The sequence below is a fragment of the Schistocerca americana genome, chromosome 4 (genome assembly GCF_021461395.2).
Source record: "Schistocerca americana isolate TAMUIC-IGC-003095 chromosome 4, iqSchAmer2.1, whole genome shotgun sequence".
Taxonomy (NCBI): Eukaryota; Metazoa; Arthropoda; class Insecta; order Orthoptera; family Acrididae; genus Schistocerca; species Schistocerca americana.
Window position 1 is genome coordinate 403,373,870 of NC_060122.1, and position 23,947 is coordinate 403,397,816.

Consider the following 23,947-nt stretch of genomic DNA (forward strand, 5'->3'; position numbering starts at 1 on the left):
CTGTGTATTTTCCTGGAGCGTGCTTGCTAGCATATCGCGTTTGCCAAATGAACTTTTGTGGTGCCAAATTGTCATTGTTGCTACCATAACCTCATGCCCTGTTGTGCCTAACTTCAGGCGCCCATGAGAAAGATCCTTCTGAAGTGTTTACTTGTTTATTTAATGCCACCGCCATGATATATGTATTTATTAATGTGCTTTGAGGCGAAAAAAGTCAGTGGATACTCCCTCATACCGTGTCGGACCTCCTTTTGCACAGTGAAATACTGAGCCATACTGCCTCTATAGGCGTCCACGATTGCGAAAGTGTTGCTGGTGCAAGATTTTTTGTACGAACTGACCTCTCCAGTATGTTCGATGGGATTCATTTAGGCCATCTGGTTGACGAAATCATTCTCTAGAATTTTCCAGAATGTTCTTCAAACCAGACGCGAACAAATTCCCTAATAATACGGCGCATTGTCATCCATAAAAATTCCGTCGATGTTTGGAGACATGAAGTCCATGAATGGGTGCAAATGGCCTCCAAGTAGCCGACCGTAACCATTTCCACTCAATGATCGGTTCAGTTGGACGAGAGAGCCCAGTCCAATCCACGTAAACACAGCCCACAGCATTTTTGAGCCACCACCAGCTTGCCCGGTGTCTTGTTGACAACTTGGCTCCATGGCTTCGCGGGGTCTGCACCTTGCTCGAACCCTATCATCAGCTCCTACCAGCTGAAATCAGGACTGCCTGATCAGGCCACTGTTTCCCAGTCCTCTAGGGTCCAGCCAATATGGTCACAAGGCCAAGAGAGGCCCTGCAGGCAGAATCGTGCTGTTATCAAAGGCACGCACGTCGGTGGTCCGCTGCCATAGCTGATTAACGGCAATTTTCGCCGCACTGTCCTAACAGATATGTTTGTCGCACGTCCCACGCCGATTTCTGAGGTTAATTCACGCAGTGTTGGTTATCTGTTAGCACTGAAAACTCTGCGGAAACGCCGTAGCCCTCTGTCGTGAAGTAAAGGCTGTCGACCACTGCGCTGCCTGTGATGAGAGACACTGCCTGAAATTTGGTATTCTCGGCACATTCTTGACAATGTGGATTTCGGAATATTGAATTCCCTAACGATTTCCGAAAGTGATGGACTCATGCGACCAGCTCCAACTACTAATCCGCGTTAATGTCTGTTAATTACAGTCGTGCGGCCGTAATCACGTTGGAAACCTTTTTACGTGAATCACCTGAGTACAAATGACAGCTCCACCAATGCACTGCCCTTTTATATCTTGTGTACGCGATACTACCGCCATCTGTATATGTGCATATCGCTATCCGGCCTCAGTGTATTTGGTGGTTTATAAATTTAATGACTGTTACTAACGGCTTTGCGCTTAGCTACTTGCTTGTCACCGACTGCGCGTGCGGTGTGTTCTGACTAATTGTCAGTGGACGTTACTTGCCTCACGTAGGGGACGTGTTCTGTTTGTGAGTGTTATTTAGTATACAAACTATTTCCGTTACTTGAATTATCATAGGGAAAGAGAGATTCCTTTAATTAACCTGCGGGAAACTGGGGCTGACATATCGCTGTTGCATGATTAAGTGTACCTTTTCTATTGCTTTTAAGATGGTGTTTTATGTGTGTTTTAAAGGCAACTAATCTGAGCTGCTCGAGTGGGCTGTAGTGAGGAGTCCCGCTTAGTGATGACGTCATAGCCGATGTTGTCCAATTACGATCACTTCAGGAGTTGTTCTGAGAATTTAATTCCCGAAGTTACGTCATTTACGAATATTGAAATTTGTATTCAAAGTAATTGATACTAATTCCCGGTTAATCTGTTTTGCGTCTTCCCAAGATTAATTAATTTTTTATTCAATCTTTTCTGCTTCGAAGATTTATTTTTCAGCTTAAATTTAACTGGCTGCTTCTGTAATCTTATTGACTTAATCAAAACACTTGCTGTTCTTCTAGCCAAAAAACAAACTTATTACCTTGAACCTTACGTGTTTTTGGGTTTTAAGTGAGTCTGTATTTGGCAATAAATGGTATTTGGTACTATCTCCGTAACGAATGATATTCAATCCCTACTCCCGCAGTCCGTCTGTGTCCGAACCCAACGACCATGCGTCGGCACTTTAATGAAATTTCATTAAAAAGAAAAATTAAATAATCATGATCATAATCATAATCAACAGTTACCTTTTCTTTAAATATTTGTTTTTTAGTTAATTTTTTAGTTAATTTGCCTTTCTTTCCTTCTGTATGTACGAACTTTGTTGTAGAACCTCTTATTTACGTGTGGTAATAAAAATTCATTTACACAGAATTAAGTACATTTAAAATTACGTGAATTCATATTAACTGATTAAGAATATTTAGTTGAGAATTAAATCCTTTATATAATTCGGCCTTGGCACACATTTTCTAAATGCAGTGTTTTTTTTTAAAATATTTACTGAATTCTTTCCCGGCGTTAGCTATGGAACACAAGACTGTCTCCATTAGCAGAAAATGGTTAAATATTGCCAAGCCGACGTTTAATTATCATTGATAAAACACACTTTACTATACATTTAAGTTATTTGAAGGAACCAAAATTGTTAAATTTCAACGTTAACTATCCGCCTATGAATGCACAAATGTGAAACTAGTAATAAATTCCGTCAGTCTCAGGATCTCTGTAAAAGAAAAACATTTTCTTAATTCACTGCTAATTTTTATCTGCTCCCGATTTACGGGTTAGGTTAATTTTTCCTAGCGGGACAATTTTTAAATGTGCCGCCGCTGCAAATCGTTCGGTCGCGGCACAGCCCAGCAACACCGCTAAAAATGCTGAAAATTCTTTAAAGAAATATTATGGATGACATGGGCAAGCTAATTTACATTAATAATACACGCTTTTGATAAATTATAATGTATTTAGAACACAACATTAATTCAACTTACATTAGTTTGTAATTTCTCCTCTAATGGCGGCTAAATCTAGATACAGACAAAAGAAGTCTATCCATTCATAAAATGCTACGTCACAGCTTGCTCTCACTTTCAGCTCTACAGGGAGACGACAAAGAATACACAATACGTGGTGGTTTTTATACTACTGCTGACCATTAACATCTCTTTGTAATCTTACAACATTATTTTCCTCTGTGGCTGAATTTTACATTTTTGTTATCGCAGATATTGACCCATTTCGCAATTACATTATGTGTACAGAAATATTACCATTCTAAATACATCGAGAATATTACTACAGAAAATACTACAATAATAATGAATGTCCTTTACACAAAATTAAATAATATTTTTTTGTTAAATAATTACAGTATATACAAACTGCTTCATAGCGGCGTATATGGTACAATTAAATTTTAGTTTATCAATAGCGCGAGTTTGCCAGGGAACGTTACAGCACGCAACAGTCCCTTCTTGGTTCTCGTAAACATTGTATATTACGCGTCTTTACGCACAGCCTACTATTATTTTTCTCAAATTTCTAGCACCTTGCACCATGAAATTGTCGAACGCTTTTTCCAGGTCGTCAAATCCAATTAACGTGTCTTCATTTCATCTTAGACTTGCTTCCATTATGAAGCGCAGCGTCCGCAGCTCGTGGTCGTGCGGTAGCGTTCTCGCTTCCCACGCCCGGCTTCCCGGGTTCGATTCCCTTCGGGGTCAGGGATTTTCTCAGCCTCGTGATGACTGGGTGTTGTATGCTGTCCTTAGATTAGTTAGGTTTAAGTAGTTCTAAGTTCTAGGGGACTGATGACCATGGATGTTAAGTCCCATAGTGCTCAGAGCCATTTGAACCTTTTTTTTTTTTTTTTTTTTTTTTTTTTTTGAAGCGCAGCGTCTGGAATGCCTGCCTGGTGCCGTTACTATCTAAAGCGAAACTGATCCTCGTCAAATAGATCCACAATTTTGTATTCCATTTTTCTGAATATTATTCTGACAGCAACTTGAACTATAGCATTTAAGCTGACTGGGCAGTGGTTCTCGCTCTTATCAACTCTTGTTGTCTTCGGCGTTGCGTGGATGATGTTTCTCCTAAGCTTTGATAGTCATAGACTCTAAACATCAACTTGAATAGCCATTTGATTGCCACTTCCCCAAGCGATTTGATAAATTTCGATGGATTGTTATCACTTCTGCCTTATTTGATCTTGAATCTTCCAAAGCAATTTTATATTCTAGCTCTAATACTGAATCCACTGTATATCCTATATCGAGTCACATCCTCAGACAATTCCTGCTCCTCACAGAGACCTCCTGTGTACTCCGCGCTTAACAATGGCATTCCGACTGTACTCTTAATGTTTCCATCCTCAGTTTTAATTTCATCAAATGTTGATTTGACTTTTGTATATGATAAGACAATCATTTCGAGGAGCATTTCTTTTTCTATTTTATCACATTTGCATTTTACGCAGACATTTCTCCTTTGCTTCTCTGCACCCCTATTTTTTCGATCCTAAGTGATTTTTAATGGTGTACACCTGCCTTTCCCTGAACATTTTTGTTCTTCCTTCTTTCGTCGATCACTTCAAGTATTTCTTCTGTTATCCAAGATCTCTTCACAATTAGCTTCATAGTACCTATGTTTGTCTTTCTGACATCCGTGATTGTTTACTTTAGAGATGTCCCTTCCTCTTCCACTCACTTGTTTGCTGTGTTATTCCTTATCGCAGTATCCACATATTCAGAGAAGTTGAAACCCGTTTCATCATACCTCAGAATTTCACTTCCTTCTGCAGTGATTCTTCCAGACAATTCTCTTAAACTTCAGTCTACTCTTCATCATCAATAAATTCTGATCTGAGTCTATATCTGCTTCTGGGTATGCCTTACAATCCAATATTTGTTTCGGAATCTCTGTCTGATCATGATGGTGTCCATCTGGATTCTTCAGTACCCCCGTACCTGTTCCACGTTTACTTTCTCCCATTGTGATTCTTGAACAAAGTATTCGCTTTTACTCTCTGGCTCTGAGAACTATGGGACTTAACAGCTGAGGTCATCAGTCCCCTAGAACTTAGAACTACTTAAATCTAACTAACCTAAGGACGTCACACACATCCATGCCCGAGGCATGGTCACGCGGTTCCAGACTGAAGCGTCTAGAACCGCTCGGCCACACTGGCCGGCATTCGCTTTTACTATCTGAAATTTAGTGCAGAACTCAATTAGTCTCTTCCTCTCCCATACATAGCACCAAGCTCATATTCACCTGCAATCATTTCTCCTATTTCATCCACAACAATCGCATTCGAATCCGCCATGGGTAAAAGTTTTCATCTACCTTTACATAATTAATTACCCTGTCGGTATCCTCATATGTTTCTCTATCTATTTATCTTTTGCTTGCGATGTGGGCGTGCATACGTGAATAGTTGTCGGTGTTTGTTTGCTGTCGATTGTGATGAGAATAACTCTGTCGCTCGCTGTAACTCACTCTCAGCCCTACCTCCTTATTCATAACAAATCCCACTCTCGTTATACCATTTCTGCTGCAGTTAATATTAACTTACTCACGTATCACCAGAAATTCTTGTCTTCTTTCCACTTCACTTCGCTGACACCCATTGTATCTAGAATGATGCGTAGCATTTCTCTTTTCAGGTTTTCTAGCTTCAATATTACGTTCAAACTTCTGATATCCCATACCCCAACTAGAGAATGTTGCCCTTTCGTTGGTTATTACATCTTTTCCTCAGGTCACCTCTGCTTGGTAGCCTCCTTTCGGAGGTCCGAATGGGTGACTAATCCAGACTCCTTTTCCAGTAGATCATCACGACACTCTCTCAGTTACAAGCCACATATCCTGTGGATACACATCATGAGCCTTTGTTGCAGTGGTTACTGTTGCAATCCCCATGTCGTTGATCTTTGTTGATTTATCCGCATTTTAGGGGCAGTTTCCCACTCAAGGGCAAGACAGTGCTCTGAACGTCTATCCACCCCTCCGTCCTCTTTCAAAAGGGCCGGAAATCTTGGGCACCCATTGCTGATGATTTTTTTGCAAAATTAAAGCAGTGGCTAGGTTCGAACCCGGGACCCAGGAGGTTCTTGAATACATAAAAATAGTTTTCTAGGCATGGGCTGTGTTGTAGTTGTCTCATGTTTCACGCCTTTCCCAGCCTTTCTAAAGTACAAAGTTCTTGTTAGCCATAGGCGTGTAGGTCTACTTGGGGAACTGTTACCACTTACTTCCTCCTCAGAATTAGGAATAACTTTTTCGTCACATCAGTTCTGAATTAGTAGCGTTTCACGAAAACAACATTCACTCGTGTGGATATAGTAGCATCACCAACACCTTTTCGTGGCAGGCTGACGCTCAGTTCTGTGGTCGAATATTCGTTCGACTCTCTATCAATAAGGCCTTGAACATACCATCTTTGCAACCACAATGGTTGTCCATAATTGGAGTTTCAGTTTAAAAACCCTGTAGAAAGAAAAATGCTGATCAGAACGACAGAATTGAACATCATGTTATTAACGAAGGGGGAAACGTCATGGAATTTAATAAAAAATAAAAACAGAAGTTTGACCAATCGATGATTCTCTAGGCGTCAGAATAAGCGCACCAACAAACGTGCAACACACGGCTATTCCTAGCATGACTGTATTCATTAAGGATGCTGGTAAAGCTGTTTTACAAGAACGGTGACTCTCCGCCAGTAGTCCTGCAGAAGTTTCGGACACTCAAGAGTACGAAAAAACTCAAAGGTCCGATGTCAGCTAAGAGTCAGGAGACAATTATTAAAAAAATCGAAAAGACAAGAAGTGCAGTGTTTTAGGAAGGAAAGCGGTTGGTCCGACGTCTGACGAAGATGTGGCCAGAGCATTGCAAGAGGCACAGAGCTGTTGTGTGTAAACATGGACTGCATGGGAATTGCGCGAACGTTGCACATGCATGTGGGAGCTGTGCATAAAATTCTACCAAATAGCGTGCATTGCTATCTATACAAAATCTCCCACGTTCAGGAGATGCTTTCTGCTGACTTGCCAGCAAGACAAACGTTTGCTCTGGAAATATTTCTTTTGTAAATAAAAACCGCCTCTTCTTGCTGCACTGTAATTTATTTTTTATTTCTCCCAGACCCGTTTCGCTCTCTTTTTAAAGTATTTATTTACAGTTCTTTGCGCCGGCCGTTGTGGCCGAGCGGTTTTAGGCGCTTCAGTCCGGAACCGCGCTGCTGCTAAGGTCGCAGGTTCGAACCCTGCCTCGGGCATGGATGTGTGTGATGTCCTTAGGTTAGTTAGGTTTAAGTAGCTCTAAGTCTACGAACCCTGCCTCGGGCATGGATGTGTGTGATGTCCTTAGGTTGGTTAGGTGTAAGTAGCTCTAAGTCTAGGGGACTGATGACCTAAGATGTTAAGTCCCATAGTGCTCAGAGCCATTTGAACCATTTTTGAACAGTTCTTCTCGTTTTTACTTGGCATTTGCAGTTTCTCTCATCTGGTCTTGAGGTCACACTACCACTTCGTTTACGAAACATAAGCACACTTCTATATTCCGAATTTTTTCCTTCATGCTGTTCGTCGTGGTTACCCTTATTTTTTTGATGCACTATTACTCTTTTGCCACTAGTTATAGATATTTTCGAACTACTTTTGCCGCTTTGTTGAAGTGAAGCGAAAATTTTCTTCTTGATTTATTTGCGATTAGGAATGCATGGCACAACACACAGTTTGATAAACAAATTCAGATATGCTCCACTTATTCGATATGGAGACGGACTTAGAGTTTGTTGGCGATAATATCAGTGTAATATTGAAGTGGACACTGAAGCTGAAGAGAACCATCCTGAAGAACCAGTGTGAAAAGAAGTGGTATGCTAAACTACTGAGAAGTGATGAAGTGCATTTAAAGATTTCTAAGGCTGTGGGCTATTCGAACTCCGCCACCGCTTAAATTCTGAATAAAAATCATCAGCAATGGCGGCCGAAATCTTCCGGCATAAGAAGTCACCCTCGTTTGGCCAGTCACCCTCTGTCTGCCAAGGCCTCGTCAAAGAGGGCGGTGGAACAGACAGAGGTTCAGGGCGGTCTCTTCGGGGAGGGGAACTCCCCCTAAAGCTGGAAGAACCAGCAATACCAACGTCAGGAAGGAAGGAAGATTGGGTTTAACGTCCCGTCAGCATCGAGGTCATTAGAAACGGAACACAAGCTCGGATTGTGGCGAGGATGAGAAAGGAAGTCGGCCGTGTCCTTTCAAAGGAACGACCCCGTATCTGCCTGGAGCGACTTACGGAAAACACCAGTCTGGATGGTCATACGCGGGTTTGAACCTTCGTCCTCCCGAATGCAAATGACCAATGGCATGAAGATGCACAAGGCAGTGGAAACCATTTGCACTGACCACACGTAATGCGTATCCACAGGACAAGCGGCCTGTTATTAAAAAAGTATCATGATGGTCTTTCCACTGGCAAAAAAAAAATCCAGACTAGTCCCTTATTCGGATCTCCGGAAGGGGACTGTCAAGGGGGGAACTGACTATGAGAAAAAGATAATGTTCTAAGAGTCGGGGCGTGGTATTTCAGAAGTTTGAACATGGTAGGGAAACAAGGAAATCTGAAAAGGGAAATGTTACGGCTCAATCTAGAGATAGTGGGTAAATGGAAAGAAGACAGGCCGGCCGAAGTGGCCGTGCGGTTAAAGGCGCTGCAGTCTGGAACCGCAAGACCGCTACGGTCGCAGGTTCGAATCCTGCCTCGGGCATGGATGTTTGTGATGTCCTTAGGTTAGTTAGGTTTAACTAGTTCTAAGTTCTAGGGGACTAATGACCTCAGCAGTTGAGTCCCATAGTGCTCAGAGCCATTTGAACCATTTGGAAAGAAGACAAGGATTCCCGGTCAGATGAGCGTAATGTCAACAACAGCAGAAAATCATATAACTGTAGTAGGATTCGTTTTCAATAGGAAGACAGGGCACAGAGTGGGGTGCTATGAACAGTTCAGGGACATGATTGGTCTCGTCAGAATCGACAGCAACATCGACAACGATAGTTCTGGTATACACGACGACGACGTCAAAGTCGAAGATGATGAGACAGTGGAAGTATATGAAGATATTGGACGTGTAATTCAGTTCGTAAAGGGAGGTGAAGATCTGTCATGGGGAATCGCAATGCGACGATAGGGGAAGGAGCAGAAAAAGGGTTAAGGGACAATGTGGGCTTGGTACTAGGAATATGAGAAGAGAAAGACTAGTTGAGTTCTGCAATAAATTTAATATGGTAACAGCGAGTACTCCAGCTACTAAGCTGGTGGTCATAATGTTCTGGCTCATAAGTGTATTTTGGCTCAAATGGCTCTGAGCACTATGGGACTTAACATCTAAGGTCATCAGACCCCTAGAACTTAGAACTACTTAAACCTAACTAACCTAAGGGCATCACACACATCCATGCCCGAGGCAGGATTCGAACCTGCGACCGTAGCGGTCGCGCGGTTCCAGACGGAAGCGCATAGAACCGCTCGGCCACACCGGCCGGCAAGTGTATTTCGCTAACTACTATAAAACGGAGGTGGTCTTCGTATACCATACATTTTCTCTTTCTCGCGTAACAACTAACAATTAATACGCGCAGATCTGTAGTTGAGCTGTCTGGCTGCGTCGCAGAAAAAGTCATACAGAAGGTGAAGAATGACTTCATTGAGAACAAAGCATCATGACGCGTTTCGGAATTATTTCCCTCTTCAGAAACACAACTGCAAAGGTAGCACAAGGCGAAGAGCGTCACGAGTTGTGGGTGTAACATGAGATGACAGGAATAATCTATCACCTAATGTTACGTGTACAACTGATAATTCGGTTGTCCTTGTGCTTCCTTTGCACTTGCGTTTCTGAAGGCGGAAATAATTCCGAAACCTGTCGTGCATACTTTGTGGCCAATTAAGTTATTCTCCACCTGCTGTACGACTTTTTTTGCGACCTAGGCAGCTTAAAAACAGAGCTAGGCATATTTACTAGAATGGTCGCGTGCTTCCAACGTGACTTTATCACAACTTTGTAACTAACACTCAGTTTTTTTAGTTATCGTTACATTCATTACTTTTCCTTGGACTCTGAAGTGTATTGCAGTCACTGTGGAGATTTCGTTCCCAAACACCTAGTACCATCGGGGAGAGGGGTGGGAGTTGACGTGCAATGAAAATTTCTACTAAAACACTGAAAAACATTGAGTTTGAACAACGCGAAACGAAGCTACAGCTTATCAGGCGAATGTACATATACTTATCAACTGTTCGGAAGGGCTTTCAGTACCCCGAACAATCACATATTGTGCTTCTAGATTGTATCAAAGAGCGTACATAAGACACTGCACAGATCTGAAACGAAACTGCTGTTAGCCGTCCATTTATGGACATACGACTGAAACCTAATAGGGTTACGCCGACGGAAAGCCCAATTATTGGTTTGAGAAAATTATACTACTTCGCACGACTGTCCCGGCGAATCTAATTTTGAGATCCCGGGGCACGTATTGTAGGGAGTAGCCGAACAAGAGGCGCAAGTTGCAGCGTACACACACACGCTCACACACACACACACAAACAGACAAACGCACGCACACGCAGGCACGCCAGTGGCGGGTACACGATCGCCGGGCGCCTGGGCGCGCTCCCATACAAATTACGCGTGCCGCTAAGAGCAGCTTTTCGCCTTTAAGGGCAGCTGTAGGTGGTGTCCGGGCGGTGCTTGTTATCCCCGACAGCCGCTGCTATCCGATTGCGTGCGCCCACCGCCAATACACAACAGGTTTCCACCGGCAGGGCTTTAATTAAGGAAACGTGCCTCTCCCGAAATGGGTCACGGAGTATTTATTAGCGGCCTGCCGTGGCGAGGCGAGGCGAGGCGAAGCGAAGCGAGCTGCCAGAACGGCTGCCTGTGTCATTCGCCTCCGGGCACGGAACACGGATTTCCCACGACCTGGCCGCCACATTGGGACGCACTCACCGTGCGCTGACAGATCGTGCCCCGACGTTTTGGCGGAGTGGGTGATGTGTACATCCGGCGTTATGAATATACAGGTTGTTACAAAAAGGTACGGCCAAACTTTCAGGAAACATTCCTCACACACAATGAAAGAAAATATGTTATGTGGACATGTGTCCGGAAACGCTTACTTTCCGTGTTAGAGCTCATTTTATTACTTCTCTTCAAATCATATTAATCATGGAATAGAAACACACAGCAACAGAACGCACCAGCGTGACTTCAAACACTTTGTTACAGGAAATGTTCAAAATGGCCTCCGTTAACGAGGATACATGCATCCACCCTCCGTCGCATGGAATCCCTGATGCGCTGATGCAGCCCTGGAGAATGGCGTATTGTATCACAGTCGTCCACAATACGAGCACGAAGAGTCTCTACATTTGGTACCGGGGTTGTGTAGACAAGAGCTTTCAAATGCCCCCATAAATGAAAGTCAAGAGGGTTGAGGTCAGGAGAGTGTGGAGGCCATGGAATTGGTCCGCCTCTACCAATCCATCGGTCACCGAATCTGTTGTTGAGAAGCGTACGAACACTTCGACTGAAATGTGCAGGAGCCCCATCGTGCATGAACCACATGTTGTGTCGTACTTGTAAAGGCACATGTTCTAGCAGCACAGGTAGAGTATCCCGTATGAAACCATGATAACGTGCTCCATTGAGCGTAGGTGGAAGAACATGGGGCCCAATCAATACAACAATGCCTGCTCAAACGTTCACAGAAAATCTGTGTTGATGACGTGATTGCACAACTGCGTGCGGATTCTCGTCATCCCACACATGTTGATTGTGAAAATTTACAATTTGATCACTTTGGAATGAAGCCTCATCCGTAAAGAGAACATTTGCACTGAAATGAGGATTGACACATTGTTGGATGAACCATTCGCAGAAGTGTACCCGTGGAGGCCAACCAGCTGCTGATAGTGCCTGAACACGCTGTACATGGTACGGAAACAACTGGTTCTCCCGTAGCACTCTCCATACAGTGACGTGGTCAACGTTACCTTGTACAGCAGCAACTTCTCTGACGCTGACATTAGGGTTATCGTCAACTGCACGAAGAATTGCCTCGTCCATTGCAGATGTCCTCGTTGTTCTAGGTCTTCCCCAGTCGCGAGTCATAGGCTGGAATGTTCCGTGCTCCCTAAGACGCTGATCAATTGCTTCGAACGTCTTCCTGTCGGGACACCTTCGTTCTGTAAATCTGTCTCGATTCAAACGTACCGCGCCACGGCTATTGCCCCGTGCTAATCCATACATCAAATGGGCATCTGCCAACTCCGCATTTGTAAACATTGCACTGACTGCAAAACCACGTTCGTGATGAACACTAGCCTGTTGATGCTACGTACTGATGTGCTTGATGCTAGTACTGTAGAACAATGAGTCGCATGTCAACACAAGCACCGAAGTCAACATTACCTTCCTTCAATTTGGCCAACTGGCGGTGAATCGAGGAAGTACAGTACATACTGACGAAACTAAAATGAGCTCTAACATGGAAATTAAGCGTTTCCGGACACATGTCCACATAACATCTTTTCTTTATTTGTGTGTGAGGAATGTTTCCTGAAAGTTTGGCAGTACGTTTTTGTAACACCCTGTACAAATGAGATGTGCTCGAGGGCAAAGTTACAGAAATGAAGAGCACGGAGATTAACATGAGGCGGGAGATATGATACTTCGAGAAGAATTTGACAGAGCATTGAAAGACTTAAGCCTAAACAAGACACTGTGATGTAACAAAATAAAACTGATGTTGTTATTCAATGGAAAAGTTGGAATTTGAGATTTCACTTACTGTTTTATCAATCACAATTGGCGTAAGAATCATGGATTAACCGTTGTCATAAAATATTGCATTATGAAATGTGAATAGTCTTTACTTGCAGTTTCGCGTGGCTTGAAGCAGCCACAGCTAGCGTGCTATTGATTAAGAAATTGTATTATCGTCGTTCTAATTACTTCATGATCGTAGATACGATCATACCCGGTCTTGAAGTTATTCTTATGACAAAACAGTTTCCTAAGGGACCAGAAATTTTTAATGGCGCAAAAACAGCTGTAACATCACAGAAAAGGGATATTCAATATTAAAGCTGATGCAAGAAGACGATAAAACAGTTTTCTTTTTGTCAGTGTAACATGCGAATTGGACTGCTGATCTTGGTGTCTGTAATCGTAGCAAAATGCATAATTAAAATGAAAATAATACTGAGGAGATGATAGGAATGAGCAGTGCTAAATGATTCAGTATTTCGAGAACAAATATTTATTATAACTAAAACATGTATCGTATCTTAAGCTTAGTACTACAATGACGGTAGATTTTTAAGTCCGTTTCATGTCCATTGAGCGCTCTTTTATATAGCCATTGTTCTCTTGAGTCGCTCGTGCGTAGTCACGATAAGTTACAACAGTTCTTCGTTTTACACTTCACTCAAACTTAGACGTAACACGTTTTTATACATTTAGTAAAAATTAGATCAGACTGCCACAAATCTGCGTCGGTCTTACTTAAGAAAAACAGTACAAGTCTCTAGCGCTCAAGGCTTCATATGGTCTCCAGCGAACAAAATAGTGAAGGATCGCATATCCATCCGTATTTTTCTGTTTATATTGCCGCCCAAAGACGACGAATTACATTATTTAGAAAATTCCACAGTCGCTATGCGACGCCTTATTATACATTAATCATTCTTTATAAACAAGTATTTGCCTTCTGGCTGAAAGTATTAACTATTTGCTGTTTTAATGAAGCCAAAAATAGCGAACATCACAACAGCCAGACGACCTGTGTCAGAACTACTGATAACCTTGGGACAACCAGCCATGACGAAACTCTTCCATGTGGTCTGCAACATATATGAGACAGGCGAAATATCCTCAGAAGAATATAGCGTTTCCAGTTCCAAAGAAGGCAGGCGCTGACGCGTGTGAATAGTATCGAACTATCAGTTTAATAACTCATGGTTGCAAAATACTAACACGAATTCTTTACAGAAGAATGGAAAAACTGATAGAAGCCAACCCGAGGGATGATCAGCTTGAAACCCGGAGAAATTTAGATACACACGGGTCAGTACTGATCCTACGACTTCTCTTAGGAGACAGTTTAAGGAAAGACAAACCTACGTTTAACCAGACAGCAATTATAAGAGTCCGCATGAAAAGAAAGCGGTGGTTGAGAAGGTAGTGAGACCGGGCTGTAGCCTGAGGCCGACGTTATTAAACATGTACTTTGAGCATTTTGTAAAGCCTCGTCGCCAGTTTTGTAAAGGCCTCGTTGCTACTATTGTGGAGGCCAAGTTTGCCACCATTACGGTAGGCCGAGTTTGTGAGTTCGTGAAACGGCTTCTGGTGAAGTACACGTTAAGACACTTTTTCCCTGCAACTTTTACACAGCTATGCCCCAGGGTCTCTAACAGCATAGGAGAACGAAGGTTCTAGAACATTCCAACAAATTAGCAACGAAATGACACAGATGAGTTAAGACGGTTTACTTGTTGAACGATTAAGTCTGCAACACTGTGTGTAAAATAACACAAAAAAGGCCCTCAATGGTAGTTCATATCAGATGCAATTTACAACTGTCTGTTCACTTCTAAGAATTCACTAAACGACGTTCCCTGTCTAAGGCAGCCTTGGATGATGATCTGTAACCAAGTGGGCGAGAGCTGCTTTTCTATATTTCGAGTAGGCTTCTGTCCGTTACCGCCCGGTTATGGGGGATTGTACCCGGTCAGCAATTGGCCGAAGCGAAGTCGGTATCTTCGTCCTCAGCGCCGCCCATGGCGCAGGTGAAACTTGCGCAAGTGCTGAGCCTCTATGGCACCGGCACGAGATCGCAGCTTCACGCCTGTGGAGCTTTTGCACTGTATGTATCTTGTTCAGACGACACAGCAGAGCGAGCAGTAAAGGAAACCAAAGAAAAATTTGGAGACAGCGCTAAAATCCAGGGCGAAGAAATACAAATCTCGAGGTTTGCTTATGACATTTTAATTCTGTCAGAGACAGCAAAGGTCTTGGAAGAACAGTCGAACGGAATGGACGGTGTCTTGAAAAGGGGGTATAAAATGAACATCAACAAAAGCAAAATAAGGGTAATAGAATGTAGTGGAATTAAATCAAGTGATTCTGAGAGAATTAGATTAGGAGACGAGAAACTAAAAATAGTGAATAAGTTCTGATATTTGGGCAGCATAGTAACTGATGATGGTCGAACTAGAGAGGATATAAAATGTAGTCTGGCAATGGCAAGAAAACCGTTTCTGAAGAAGAGAGATTTGTTAACATCGAGTATAAATTTGTCAGGAATTCTTTTCTGAAAGTTTTGTATGGAGTGTAGCCATATATGAAAGCGAAACATGGACCGTAAACAGTATAGGGAAAAAGAGAATAGAAGCTTTTGAAATGTGTTGATACAGAAGAATGATGAATGCTAAATGAGCAGAATACGTAACTAATGAGGAGGCACTGAACAGAACAGAGGAGGAAAAAAATATGTGGCACAACATGACTAGAAGAGATCGTTTGATAGGACACAGTCTGAGACATCGAGGGATCACCAATTTAGTACTGGAAGGAAGTATGGGAGACTGGACGGTGACTAACGGGAAGTACTGGACCAGGGTTTTAAAACCTTCATTCACACTTTTATTACACAGTTTTATTGTCCATTAAATTTAACAATTTAATCAGTGACTAAATATTTTTGGCAAAATGGTCAGCAAATATTTTTACAGTATTAATAAATGTGAACAGAAATTTTGCCTGCCCTTAGTTAAGAAACAATCAATTAACATAGAAGAGGCGTAAATCCCAAATGAAAACTAACGCGATTAGTTAAACTATAATTGTATATTAATTTAATCTTCGGTTAGAATCTGGAACAGAACTTCAGCATAAGAAAGAGACCGTAAGGCTCCAACCCCATTACAAAGAAAACAAGGTATAAACTTACGATAGCATGAGCAACAATGCGGAACAATTTCCGGTCTACAGACACTCAGCAGTATATGAATATTACATTGCCATTAATGAACGGGATAATAAGATCGCTAATACTTTAATTCCTATTCCAAATTTTTCTTTGGTTTCCTTTACTTCTTGCTTGGTGTACAAATTGAATAACATCGGTGGTAGCCTACAACTATGTCTCACTCCCTTCTCGAACCTTCTTTCCCTTAATAATCCTCGACTCTTATAAGTGGTGTCTGTTTTCTGTACAAGTTGCAAATAGCCTTTCGCTGCCTGTATTTTACGCTCGCTACCTTCAGAATTTCAAAAAGTGTTTCCAGTCAACATTGTCAAAAGCTTTATTTTAGTCTACAAGAAAATTTTGACATTAAGGAAAACAAGGTAAACAATGGTGCCTATAAATGTATACAGACTAATGGACAAGTTATTAATTGATCTCTTGCTCCATTAGGACCAGAGGATCCTTGAGGTGGTTGGACTATATTAGCAGACACCAAAATATCTGAGAATGATCCGGTAAGTAATTTACCTTCCATCCCGGATCTGTCGGCATTGTCTCAAGTTCCGCAACCGAACACAGGACCAAGGAAACTCTAGCGCGGACAAACTCGTCCGCGTCGTATTCAAATTCCGTCCGGCCGGTCACGAAAGACCAAACACGAAAGCAAATGCGTAGAGAGAGTTGGTCACGTTATCCGCAACAACTATTCCGTCCTAGGACAAATGTAATTGAGAGGTGGCTTACTTGGCATACAAATCACAGATCAGTACATTGAGATAACTACGTTAAAGATAGCATACAAAGATCAGATGTAACGAACAAGAAACCACTAGACAATTTATCATAGGATTCAGTTCTTTCGGTCACCATGACCCACTGACTTATAACCAATCATAAATTCAAACTGAAATCTGAGTAGCAATATGTTCTTATACATGAACATACAAGAACTACACTGAAGCGCCAAAGAAACTGGTATAGGCATACGTACTCAAATGCAGAGATACGCAAACAGGCAGAATACTGCGCTGTTGTCGGCAACGCCTTTAGAAGACCACAAGTGTCTGGCGCCGTGGTTATATCGGTTATTGTTGCTACACTGGCAGCTTATCAAGATTTAAGTGAGTTTGAAAGTGGTGTTATACTCGGTGCACGAACGATGGGGTACAGTATCTCCGAGGTCTCGATGAAGTGGGAATTTTACGGTACGGCCATTTCACAAGTGTTCTGTGAATATCAGGAATCCGGTAAAACATCAAAACCTCGACGTCGCTGCGGCCGGAAAAACATTCTACAAGACGACAAAAGAGAATCGGTCAACGTGACAGAAGTGCAATCCAAAAAAATGTCCAAATGTGTGTGAAATCCTATGGGACATAACTGCTAAGGTCCTCAGTCCCTAAGTTTACACACTACTTAACCTAAATTATCCTAAGGACAAACACACACAGCCATGCTCGAGGGAGGACTCGAGAACTTCCGCCGGGACCAGCCGCACAGTCCATGACATCAGCGCCTCAGACCGCTTTGCTAATCCCGCGCGGCAAGTGCAGTCCTTCCGCAATTTCTGCAGATTTCAATGCTGGGCCATCAGCAAGTGTCGGAGTGCGAACCATTCAACGAAATTTCATCGATATGGGCTTTCGCACTGAAGGCCCAATCGTGTACCCTTGATGACTGCATGACACAAAGCTTTACGCCTCGTCTGGGCCCGTCAACACTGACATTGGACTGTTAATGACTGGAAACATGTTGCCTGGTCGGACGAATCTCATTTCAAATTGTATCGAGCGGATGGACTGTATGGGTATATAGACAATCTCATGAATCCATGGACCCAGTATGTCAGCAGGGGACTGTTCAAGCTGATGGAGGGCCTGTAATGGCGTGGGGTGTGTGCAGTTGGAGTGATATGGGACCCCGGATACGTCTAGACGCGACTCTGACAAGTGTCACGTATCTAAGCATCCTGTCTCATCACCTGCACCCATTGATGTCCACTGTGCATTCTGACGGACTTGGGCAATTCCAGCAAGAAAATGCGACACCCCACACGTCCAGAATTGCTACAGAGAGGCTGCAGGAACACTCTTCTGAGTTTAATCACTTCCGCTGGCCACCAAACTTACCAGACATGAACATCGTTGAGCATACTTTGGATGCCTTGCAATGCGCTGCTCAGAAGAGATTTCCACCCCCTCGTACTCTTACGGATGTGTGGAAGCTCTGCAGGATTCGTGGTGTCAGTTCCATCCAGCACTACTTCAGACGTGTGTCGAGTCCATACTATGTCTTGTTGCGGTACTTCTGCGTGCTCGCGGTAGCCCTACACGCTATTAGGTAGGTGTACGAGTTTCTTTGGCTCTTCAGTGTATAACCCCAGGTGAGATTACTTTACCTAGTATAGTACAAATTAGCAATCATTAAAAAATACAAATATAAACTCAAAACCAAATTTAAAAACACTTACAACACCAAATTAATTATTATGCTGCAAATGCAATGATTTATGAACTTGGAGTAACCGAATACATACAGCACTTAATCTGTTATATTAAATGTTACATACGATAATTGTTCACAAGGGTAGAGAACATAGACAAATATTTTAAGCTTATGAGTAGGAGAAACAAATTACCAAACAAATATATCACCCACTTTCCGTAAACAAATAGCAGTAACAGACTAAACCGAGACTTCGTAAAAAAAAAAAAAGTTTAACAAACTACTTAGTAAAATATAACATATAAATGGCAGAATACCACAAGCAGAAATTTAATAGCGTGACAAATCGCTTGACGCCACTGCTCTGGAACAGGCCAAAGGACCAATCACTTAATTTTCCTGCAGACAAGCACTTCCCTTTCTCTCTCTCCTCTCTCAAACACGGGGCATCAGCTTCCCCCAAGTGTCGACTGCCAACATGCTTCTTCATGCGACGCGGCCTAACTTTTAGCTTCTACCCCAATCGCCGTCAGAGCGTGCAACAACACCCGTCTGCCACGCCCTCGTAGACAAACCATGAACTTAGGTGAAGAAGCGATAACCAGATAGCCGCAATGTTTCTGGGATAAAAACTGTAGAGGGAGACCAAGAGAAGACTACAGTGAGCAGATACAGAAGGATTTAGGTTGCAGTAGTTATTTGGAGACGAAGAGGCTTCCACAGGACAGAAGAACATGGAGAGCTGTATCAAATCAGTCTTCGGACTGAATCCGCAACAATAAAAACAGCAAAATTATCACAAAATTGAAACAAAAGCGAAGGAGACATCTAGCATACAAAAATAAACGGACAGTCACCAACATTCAGACGCAGACACACAGGACACATACACAGAACGTAAACACATAGAAGACAAATACACAGAACCCACACAAAGTTACACGTGAACGAGATGCACCCACAACAGCAACACACAAATGGTACACTCTCACTTACACCAACAAAGCAGCCCACAGGATATGCAACATAAAAAAGGACTAGAGATAGACTGCAGAACAGATAATGCAATAAAGAGACAACTAATGACAACCAAGACAAATACAGATAGCTGACATGCCAGACTTCAAAATAGTTTGTATTTTACAGACAAGCAGAAATTTCAATACTAGTTACATAGAGTACAGAAGAGCACTTATAACTATTAGGTTGGTCTATGAGTTCATAGCGTATTAGTTTTACCTGTTGATGTTCCGCTTGCTATGGGTTTGTTTGTAGTTCACTGTTGCTGTTTGGGTTGAAACATTGAAATTTTGTCACTTGGTGACAGTGAGTGAAGCCTTGGACGCTAAAAAAATGGAGTGCCAAATGGAGAAATCGAAACATTCCGACATATTCTTCTGTTTAAGTGCAGCAGAGTGGTGACAGCCACGGAGGGAGCCAAAAAGTTTGCGGCGTGTCTGGCGATAATGCAGTTGGACAGAGCACGGTAAAACAAAATTTTTATCGTTTTAAGGAGGATGGTTTTGACATTGCTGACCCTCCACTTCCAGAAAAACCTTCGGGGTTTGATGAAGATAGCTTAAACGCATTAATCCAAAATGATCCACATCAGCGTAGTCGAGAACTGGCAAATGTGGTGAACTGTGCTCATTCCACCATCGTGCGACATTTAGAGACAGTGGGGAAGGTTGAAAAATTGGATGTGTGGCTCACGCATGTTCTAAGCCAACATCCAAAAAAATCTGTGGATGGCCATATGTGCCTCTCTGCTTGCTCGTCATCTATTTACTCGTCAACAACACTGACTATTCCTACCCTGTATGCTTAGTGGTGATGAGAAATGGTGTATTTATGGTAACATAAAGAAAAGAAAGGAATAGTTGAGCCCAGACAAAGCATCAGTTCGCCTTACAAAGACCTGTGCGTATCCACAAAAGATATTGTAATGTATCTGGTGGAACAGCGACGGTGTGATGTACTACGAATTGCTTCCCACTGCTGACGTTTGTCTTGACTTTGAGACTTCTTGCAGACGCGGTCCAAGAACAAGGAAGAGGAAAACTGCGTGATGCGATATTACTCCACAATAACACCCACCTTCATTCTGCAAGAGTGACAAAAAACCCTACACAGGAGCTGGGCTGGGAAGTCGTTCGACACCCACCTCATTCATCCGATCTTGCGCCGTCAGATTTTCACGTTTTCCGCTCTCTATAGAACAGCCTTCAAGAAACTTACTTTCCAGATGAAAATACGCTCAGAACATGGCTCTACGAGTTCTTCGCATCAAGTCCATGTGATTCCTACAATCGCGGAATTGGAAAGTTACCCCAGCGATGCAGAGTGTTGTAAAAAATGAAGGAGAATATATTATTGACGACTTAAGCCTCTGTTATGTACATCTTCTGCGTGTGTTAAATTCGTGGAAAAACGCTACGAACTTAAGCACCAGCCCAATAACTGTCATTCAACGTTTTCTGAATATTTTATGGAAATGAAATACGGCCCAACATAAATTATCACAGCCTCGATAATTCTCAATTGCAGCAACAGCCCACCACCGAACCTAGTAATTGAGGCATAGGAGAAGGAAAGTAAATAATAAAGGAATGCGCAGTTTTACGCAAGGAACAGTGGAACTCCGTCCTCTGCCCTCAAAGGACTACTAGATAGCACTAACCCACTAAAACACACACACACACACACACACACGCACACACACACACACACACACACACACACACACACACACACACACACGTACATACATACACACACACACACTTTGTCAGATGCACCTCGCAAAGATTCGAATTTCGACCGAGAAAACACTCAACTGCTCAACTGCCTGCCATTTTAATTTCGCAGTTTGTAAACAGTGACAACGAAAGTTTATCTAATGCAGTTTTCCACAGTGAAGATAATGGGGAAACCAGAAAAGTAAGAGAAACGTATTGTATAGACAGACACAAACACACAAAAACACAAAATCTTCCAGACAGAATAAATTAATGTCAGACCTAACTATATCCTTCCCAGTCGTTACATTTCCGCGTAAATAACTTTTGTACATTGAGTCCTACAGTATATGAGTGCAGATACCGAGGTGCGAAAGAAAAACAGCTGTAATGCAAAATATAAAAAAAAAATAAAAGCTTCAGCATGTGGTACCAAGGCATGTATAAAAATCTTGACTGTTTTCAGATTTCATGTACAGCATTGTTTCAAACATGTCTAGGTAACAGAAGGAAAAAAATTGTGTTTTACCCAAGGTGGATCCCATCCAAAGTGAAATTTATTCTACAAAGCCATAGCTTTATTCTTCTGCTGTAGACAGATCCGAATTGGATGATATCTTGTCATAGTTCAGGCTCACTTATTTTCACAGCTTTAAATAGACTATAATATATTTTATGATTATGGGCATGTGATTGTGATATGACACTTTACTATTCGGCGCACTTTTCATAAATCAGAGCTATATTGTAACGAACCATCTGTTCCAAATCGATTGCTCCAGAAGAAAACCGCTATGTTCGTAATGACCTAGATTCTGTGTAATAGAAGTCGTTCCTTGTAGAACATAACGGACGCTTTTGACCGCTACGTGAAACTGAAGATTTTGGCGGTAAGGGACAGTCCATAACAAACATAATTTTCCCTGTAAAGTATACTGCGAGATGTGCTTTATTTTAATCGAAAAATGGCAGATCTGTCTCATTTGATATTCTTACTCATGGCAACTTTGTCATGGCCTGTGCATGTAAGCAGTGGCAAGTGAAGTAGCAATATGTGGCGTGTTCGTGTCAGGAAAACGCTTTTCAGGGGCAATTTGTACAAATCCGAGGATGATGTGGATAACCAAGACTACTATATTTTACGTGAATTTACGTGACACGGAGATGATAGTAATGTTGATGACGGTAAGGATCGAACATGGAACCCGAACCCAAGGCTGAGCTGTCTCGTGTGATATCACCTACGTTATGAGGACAACTGGCATTAATTGTATCTCTGTATGAACACTGGTGGGCAGAACTTCCGGACGGAAGTAAGTTTCGCACAACGTTGCTAAAAAAATACGCAATGAGAACAGAAATGACACTTTTATTTAAAGACAATAATTACACTGAAGCCACGGCGATTCATGGTGGTTCTGGACATGGTTCTTAATAAAGTATGTGAAATCCGCCGGTGCCAATGTATGATCTCCAATGGGTTCCCATGTTGGCTATAATGTTGCACGATATCTCGTAATAGGGCGTTCCACTCCTCAACCAGCGCGGTTGACAACTGCTTATTGCAAGTGGACGTGCTGTAAACCGTCTCACCAACGCAGCCCATGCGTGCTCGATGAGACTGAAGTAAGGAGAACGGCAGACTAGTACTTTGGCCGAATATCCTCTCGTTGTGTGAGCTCCTAAACCTGCGCAGTTCGATGCGATCGTACTCTGTCTACCATAAAAATGAAGTGAGCCGAATCCACCCCTGAAAAGCCGCACATGGGTAATGAGTACAGTGTCACAACAACTTTGACAGGTGAGTGTACCGTATTCAAGGATTTGGAAGTCAGTACGCCCATGCTACAAAGGCGTTCAAAAAGTTTTGCACAGCTGTCTGTAATTGTTATACACTCCTGGAAATTGAAATAAGAACACCGTGAATTCATTGTCCCAGGAAGGGGAAACTTTATTGACACATTCCTGGGGTCAGATACATCACATGATCACACTGACAGAACCACAGGCACATAGACACAGGCAACAGAGCATGCACAATGTCGGCACTAGTACAGTGTATATCCACCTTTCGCAGCAATGCAGGCTGCTATTCTCCCATGGAGACGATCATAGAGATGCTGGATGTAGTCCTGTGGAACGGCTTGCCATGCCATTTCCACCTGGCGCCTCAGTTGGACCAGCGTTCGTGCTGGACGTGCAGACCGCGTGAGACGACGCTTCATCCAGTCCCAAACATGCTCAATGGGGGACAGATCCGGAGATCTTGCTGGCCAGGGTAGTTGACTTACACCTTCTAGAGCACGTTGGGTGGCACGGGATACATGCGGACGTGCATTGTCCTGTTGGAACAGCAAGTTCCCTTGCCGGTCTAGGAATGGTAGAACGATGGGTTCGATGACGGTTTGGATGTACCGTGCACTATTCAGTGTCCCCTCGACGATCACCAGTGGTGTACGGCCAGTGTAGGAGATCGCTCCCCACACCATGATGCCGGGTGTTGACCCTGTGTGCCTCGGTCGTATGCAGTCCTGATTGTGGCGCTCACCTGCACGGTGCCAAACACGCATACGACCATCATTGGCACCAAGGCAGAAGCGACTCTCATCGCTGAAGACGACACGTCTCCATTCGTCCCTCCATTCACGCCTGTCGCGACACCACTGGAGGCGGGCTGCACGATGTTGGGGCGTGAGCGGAAGACGGCCTAACGGTGTGCGGGACCGTAGCCCAGCTTCATGGAGACGGTTGCGAATGGTCCTCGCCGATACCCCAGGAGCAACAGTG